At 29.5% G+C, this 6,188-nt stretch overlaps 1 pseudogene; it reads right to left on the bottom strand.

Annotated features, from left to right (window-relative positions):
• Positions 1–4,978: 4,978 nt before the first annotated feature.
• On the bottom strand, positions 4,979–5,097 carry LOC120613648 (uncharacterized; annotated as a pseudogene).
• Positions 5,098–6,188: the final 1,091 nt, after the last annotated feature.

Below are 6,188 nucleotides of genomic sequence, written 5' to 3'. Positions count from 1 at the left end.
ACAAAGATTTTCACTGTGGAAATTTTGGGGAAAAAGGAACAACCCATGAAAAACACCATTCTAACAAAAAATGTCAATCCTTTGCTCATTTAATTGAGTAATTACTGCCCTAGCTAACCATTTTTACCATCGGGAGTTGCCATTTCATATCTTTCTGGTGATGAGATATAGGCAGAAATGTGTTAAGCTTTGGGAAAATTTTTCAGTTCCCTGATGAAAGGGGCAGACAATTATGATGCATCCTTCTTTCTCTGAATGTGGACAGAAGTGATGGTGATGTGGGGAGAGACATTTTGTAACGGGAGGAGAAAGCTAAACTAATCTTACACACCAACACCACGGGGCTACTGAGCCAAAGCTGTCAAATGTTCATCCCAATTCTGTTATAGAAAAAAAAAAATTCTATTTTTATTTGAAATACTATATTCCAGAGTTCTGGTTTGCTGCTAAAGACATTCCCAACTGATAATCTGTCCATTAATGAGGGCTCATTACCTATGATGCACTCATACAATGAAATATAATTATGCAATAGGTAGAAGATAAAATTACTGTCTATAATGAAAGCAATTCAATACATTAAGTAAATTAAGTTGTGGATTTAAAAAAAGATGTTTGTATATCATGGGAACTCTTGAAGAATTAAAAAGAAATTGATAATTGTGGTTACTTGAGGGATGGAATATAGGGGCCAAGAGGGACAGGAGGATTATTTTATTATTTTAAATATTTTGTTATAAAAGGGTACATAATGAGAAAGTACAAAATGGCCTATAAAAATATTCAATGTTTTATTTTCTGGGACACATTAATGTAAAAAAATTGATTTTTAAAAATCTAGAAATCTTTTTTATCTAGCAAATTTTTATGTTCTACTCTACCAGGCAACATGAATACGAAGTAAAAGCACTGAGCCAGGAGTTATCTGTTCAAATTTTCTAACTTTATTAAAATACATTCATTTTTAAAGTAATAATCAACCTTAAAACTTCAGCTACATCTTGTTTTTCTTTTTTTTCTTAAGCATTCTTCAGTTACTTAGGGGACTTTCCCATACATGGATTAGACTGGTTGTAGACAAAAAAAAAAATCCTTGGCGATAAATTTTGTAAGCTTAATCAAACAGTCAATATAGGAAAAGTTTAAATGTTGAAAATTCCTCATTTATAATAGACTATTCTTTGTTTAGATTTTCCTGTGGTTATCCATATTACATAATTTTATAAAAGAAGCCTATATTTCATTCTCTTGAAATTATTTTTCCAAATAATTTAGAATGTATTTTTTTAAAAAGTACAATTTTACTGTGTCTTAAGATCTGCTTTTTTGCCACTTTAGTCTCCATTTCTGCAGGCCGATACCACTGTCCTTTACAGTAGAATGTGGAATTGTGGCCTTCAACACATTAATTTGTTAACGTTTGATTTTATAAATTCCAGATTTCTGTAGTAGTGAAAAAGAACTGTTATACTGATTGCTTTAGTCTCACTTTCCCACAAATCTCATAAATGTGAATGTTATATCTGTGCTACCCACTCCCATAGTTTGGCTTTATTTTTAAAGCCATATATTAAAACATATCCTCAATAATTTCATAGAAAATTACATATTTTAATGTATTGATACTGGAAAAAGTAAAGGACATTATAAATCACTTACTATGTAAACCATTAGGAAGAATGGGGGCTATTTTTCAGGTCAGATCAAATATTGATAATGTTATCATCTAAAATATGGCCTAGCTAGTAAATTAAGGACTTTATAAATCAATGACTTAAGCATATTCTATAGATTTGATCAATAGAAAATGATTTGTATATGTATTTGAATTTAATTTAGTGTTCTATAGTTGTACTGGCATGAAAAACAACAGCACAATAAGTTATGATTTCCTGTAAACAATTATATACTGATTTGACACATTACTTATTGAAACAATAATCCTTGAACTAGTCTAAATTATAGTTAATGTCTGATACATTTTTAAAAACAATAGTTTTTTAATCTTCGATATTAATTTGAGGGTAACTGTAACTTGCTGTAAATTTTAAATTTAATTGACATTAAAATTATGGAATTAAGAAAGTTTATAATATTATTAAAATTCTATGTATGGTATTGGTTCTGTGAATTGGACTGCCATAAAATTTAAACATCTACAAAATTTTTTAATGCTTAAAAGTTTAAACGGATACCAGTATCATTTATTAGAATCTTGCTCATCCTTATAAAGCTTAGATTAATATATATTCAATTTACATATTATACATTAAATGTGTGCATCTATTTAATACATGAATATTAATATAATTAGGATAACAAAATTGAAATAAAAGTCCAGAAAATTATCAATGAGATTTTCAGTTCTTATCTGCACATACAGTAGTCCTATACTCTGCTACTATTAAACAGATAATTTACTTTTAAGCTTCCTAAGGCCAAAGCAACGGAAAAGGAAACAGTCATGCTAATCTGTTGATAATGTATATATTCCATAGGAGTCCCTTAATTTTTCATATGAATTTTAAGATCAGCTTTTCAATTTTGCAAAAAAGTGTCAGCTGGAATTTTCATAAGCACTGTGTTGAATCTGCAAATCGACTTGAGTGTTGCTATCTTAATGTGGTCTTCTGATGCATGAACATGAATATTTTCCATTTGCTTATATTTTTGATTTCTTACAACAGTGCTTTAGAGTTTTCAGAATCCAAGTTTTACATTTTTGTTAAGTTTATTCCTATTTTATTCCCATTGATGCCGTTGGAAATGGGATTTTTTAATTACATTTTTAGATATTTCATTGCTGGTTGATTTTTCTCTATTGATCTTATTTACCGACTTGTTGAACTCATTTATTGATTCTAGTAGTATTTTCTTTTAAGTGATTTCTTAACACAGTCTATGTATAAAGTCATGGTATATGAAAATAGAAATAATTTTACTTCTTTCCAATTTGAGTGTCTTATTTCTTTTCCCTGTTTAATAGCCCTGGTAATATGTAACTGTTACACAGTCATTTCTATTTCTTTGTCTTATGAATTTTTTTGTTTAAAAGTGGTATTTTAGATAGTGCAGTTGAGTCTTGAACAATGTTAGGGTTAAGGGCACTGACCCCCGCATAGTAAAAAAATCTATATATAATACAGTTGGCTCTTGGCATCCACAGATTCCCAACTTCAGATCAAAAATACAAGTTGACCCTTGAGCAACAGGGGTTCAAACTGCATGGGTCTATTTATGTGCAGATTTTTTAAAAAATTAAGAAAACCATGTTATTCAAGTGTCAACTGTATATTGTAGCAAGTCTGGATGCTGATTCCCCTACAGTGCTGGCACTTATTGTGTGTTTTCTGGGTTGGCTGGGCTATTTCAGTAAAGTCTATTTCCCCTGCAGTATAATTTCTGATGTTCTTCATCAAATATAGTGTATAGCCTTAGACATGACAACCGTGGATGACAGTGGTTTGAGCAGTGTGTTCTTTGTCACTTTCCCTGATCTCTCTGTTAAGCTGTTCACGACCATGGGTATCATACTCAGTAGTTAACCCCTCAATTATGTTATAGTATAATTACCAGCTTATTGCTCTGTTGTTCTCTATAATATGGCATACATTTCTTCATAGTCTGATCTAATTAATTTGGCCCATTTTCAAGGGCATGTGCATTATAGGTTTGAACAAATTAGTGAATATCTTGATAATAAAAATTAGTTCTCATTGTTGAAGGAAATAGCTATAAGTAAAGTAGAGAGATAAAACCTTGTAATTCTGGTTGGAATTAGAAATATCAAGATATACTCAGTTTTAAAATAGATAACAGGTAAATGTAGATACATACTCAATGCCTCTTTGAACATTCTAAAACCAATCATTTAAAAAATTCCCAATAGTCAGTAAACAGCTACAAATAACATATAATTCTGAGTTTTTCATTTTTAATCGACAAAGAATAGGAAAATTGTAAAAACTATGGTATAATTCCTAAAATTGGAAATATAAAACTTAATTTTTTCCTCATGCCTAAGATAGACTGTTGAACTATGTATTTAATTTTACTTTAATAACATATCAACTTTCATCTTATTGAATGATGACTTAAAAATTTTAACATGTAGATATCAACAACTACTCTTACTATAAATTTTTTAATAGATATTAAAATATTCAGTTCTAAAGTTTTTCTTGTGTGATTTTAATATAATTGTAATTTAATATAATATTTTAAAGGTCATAATTTCTTTCTCACTCAATTTTGTGGCAGATTTTCATCTCAGCACTTAAAGAATTCTTTGAAAGATACATTACAACTTTTCAAATTTATATGGAGAATGGTTTTATTTTCTTGATAGTCCTCAAAAATAAGGCTGCTTGTCATTTTGTAAAAATAGAAATGCTTTTCAAAGAAAAAAAACATTCTGAAAACTTAGAAAGTGTTAAGTACTTTCCTGTACTGAATAGCTAACAAATTCAGGAACTTTCTGTATAATTGAATTGACATGAATAGTTGGTTAAATATAATCTATACATCTAAGAAAGCTAAGATCCATGCTACAGATCTACTTTTTTTTATCCTCACTTCTATTTTGCTTTTTACCAGTACTCCTTAATTTATAAGATCGTTCCTCAGAATGATAGTTAAAATGGATAGAAACGTTTTCTCTGTACTCAACCTTGAATCCTCTTAACTCAGTCTCATAATCTTTAGCTCCTTTTTATTCATTAATCGATTTGAGCTCTTTCAAAGATTTGTTAAATGACCATAAAATATCATCCTCAGTGTTACAAACCTCTTTCCCCTAAAGCCATATGTGGTTGGATCACTAATTAACTCAAAATTACAAAGGCATAGATGGATTGTACAAGTGCTTATGTTTATTAATTTTTACTTATTTATTTAGGTGAGTCAGTCCTTGGCTGACCTCATAGATTGCAAAGACCTTGTCAGCTTACAATCCCTTCTTTTCTATTTTTATTTTTTATGCCTACATCACCTGGTCTTCCCAGGTGGTCTCCTATCCAAGTACTAACCAGGCCTGACCCTGCTTAGCTTCCGAGATCCATCGGAATCTGGCTTGTTCAGGGTGGCATGACCTTAGACTAATTTTTATTTTTAAAATCAAGAATATGTTCAAATAATGGCATGGGCTAATTTCTACTTAGTAGATTGCCCTTGGGGAACGTATTGTGAACAAATGTGGAACTTCAGAGAAATCGTGCCATTAGAAAGCATATAGTGATTGATAAAAATGTTTAAAATTATGGATTTTAGTCAGACTTACTTAGGTTAAATTCATATCTCAAACTTTGGAGACTCTAGATGAGGGTGAATTTCTTAACCTCTTTAATTTTTACTGTCTTCATCTGAAATATTTAACCTTACAGAATTACTATAAATAAGATAAAATACTTAGCATATAAAGAAATTCCTTCATTCAACAAATATTTACTGAATGCCAGTTTGAAATATGTTTTTTTTTTAGATCTAAGGATACAGATGAGTAAAACAGACAAAATTTAATAACAAATTTTCATTAAAATTTATTATTTAAACTTTACCATAGACATAGCATAATTTTGCGAGTGTGGTGCAATCTTTAAGAAACAGATAATTCCAACATGATTTAACATATTCTAGGCCATAGAAGCTTAATTCTTAAAGCTTATGAAAGTGTAAGAAAAAAATTATATATCTATAGAAATAAGTTAAATTTATATCTAATTTTTATGAAACATAAAATAGAAAAGAGCCAGAACTCAAAATAGTGGATTCTATTTTATTACCAACATTTACCTCAATTTCTAAAGTAAACTTTACCATCTGATATAAATTTAGTTTAGAATTCTAATAATATTTTATACCCAAATCTAGACAATATCCATTTAGAATAAGTTTTTCATCAACAAAATACTTAAAAGACTGTTTCCTATCATTGTCATGTTAGTAAGAATCATAAGTATGGAAACTTTTCTATACTTTTTATGTGCTTTAGCTCATTTAATAATCCAACTATGTAAGATACTACTATTACCTTGGTTTAAAGATGTATAGAGATAGTAAATCATTTCCTCAAGGCCACACATAAGGTGTCAGATTCAAGTTTTAGAAACAGGCACTCTGCCCCTATAGACTGAATTTTTTAACCTCTTACATTTGGAAATATTTAAAGCAGCCACATTAAGACACACTCA

The sequence above is a fragment of the Pteropus medius genome, unplaced genomic scaffold, assembly GCF_902729225.1.
Source record: "Pteropus medius unplaced genomic scaffold, Ma_sr-lr_union100, whole genome shotgun sequence".
In the NCBI taxonomy this organism is placed as follows: domain Eukaryota; kingdom Metazoa; phylum Chordata; class Mammalia; order Chiroptera; family Pteropodidae; genus Pteropus; species Pteropus medius.
This window is presented reverse-complemented; position numbering and strand designations above follow the sequence as displayed.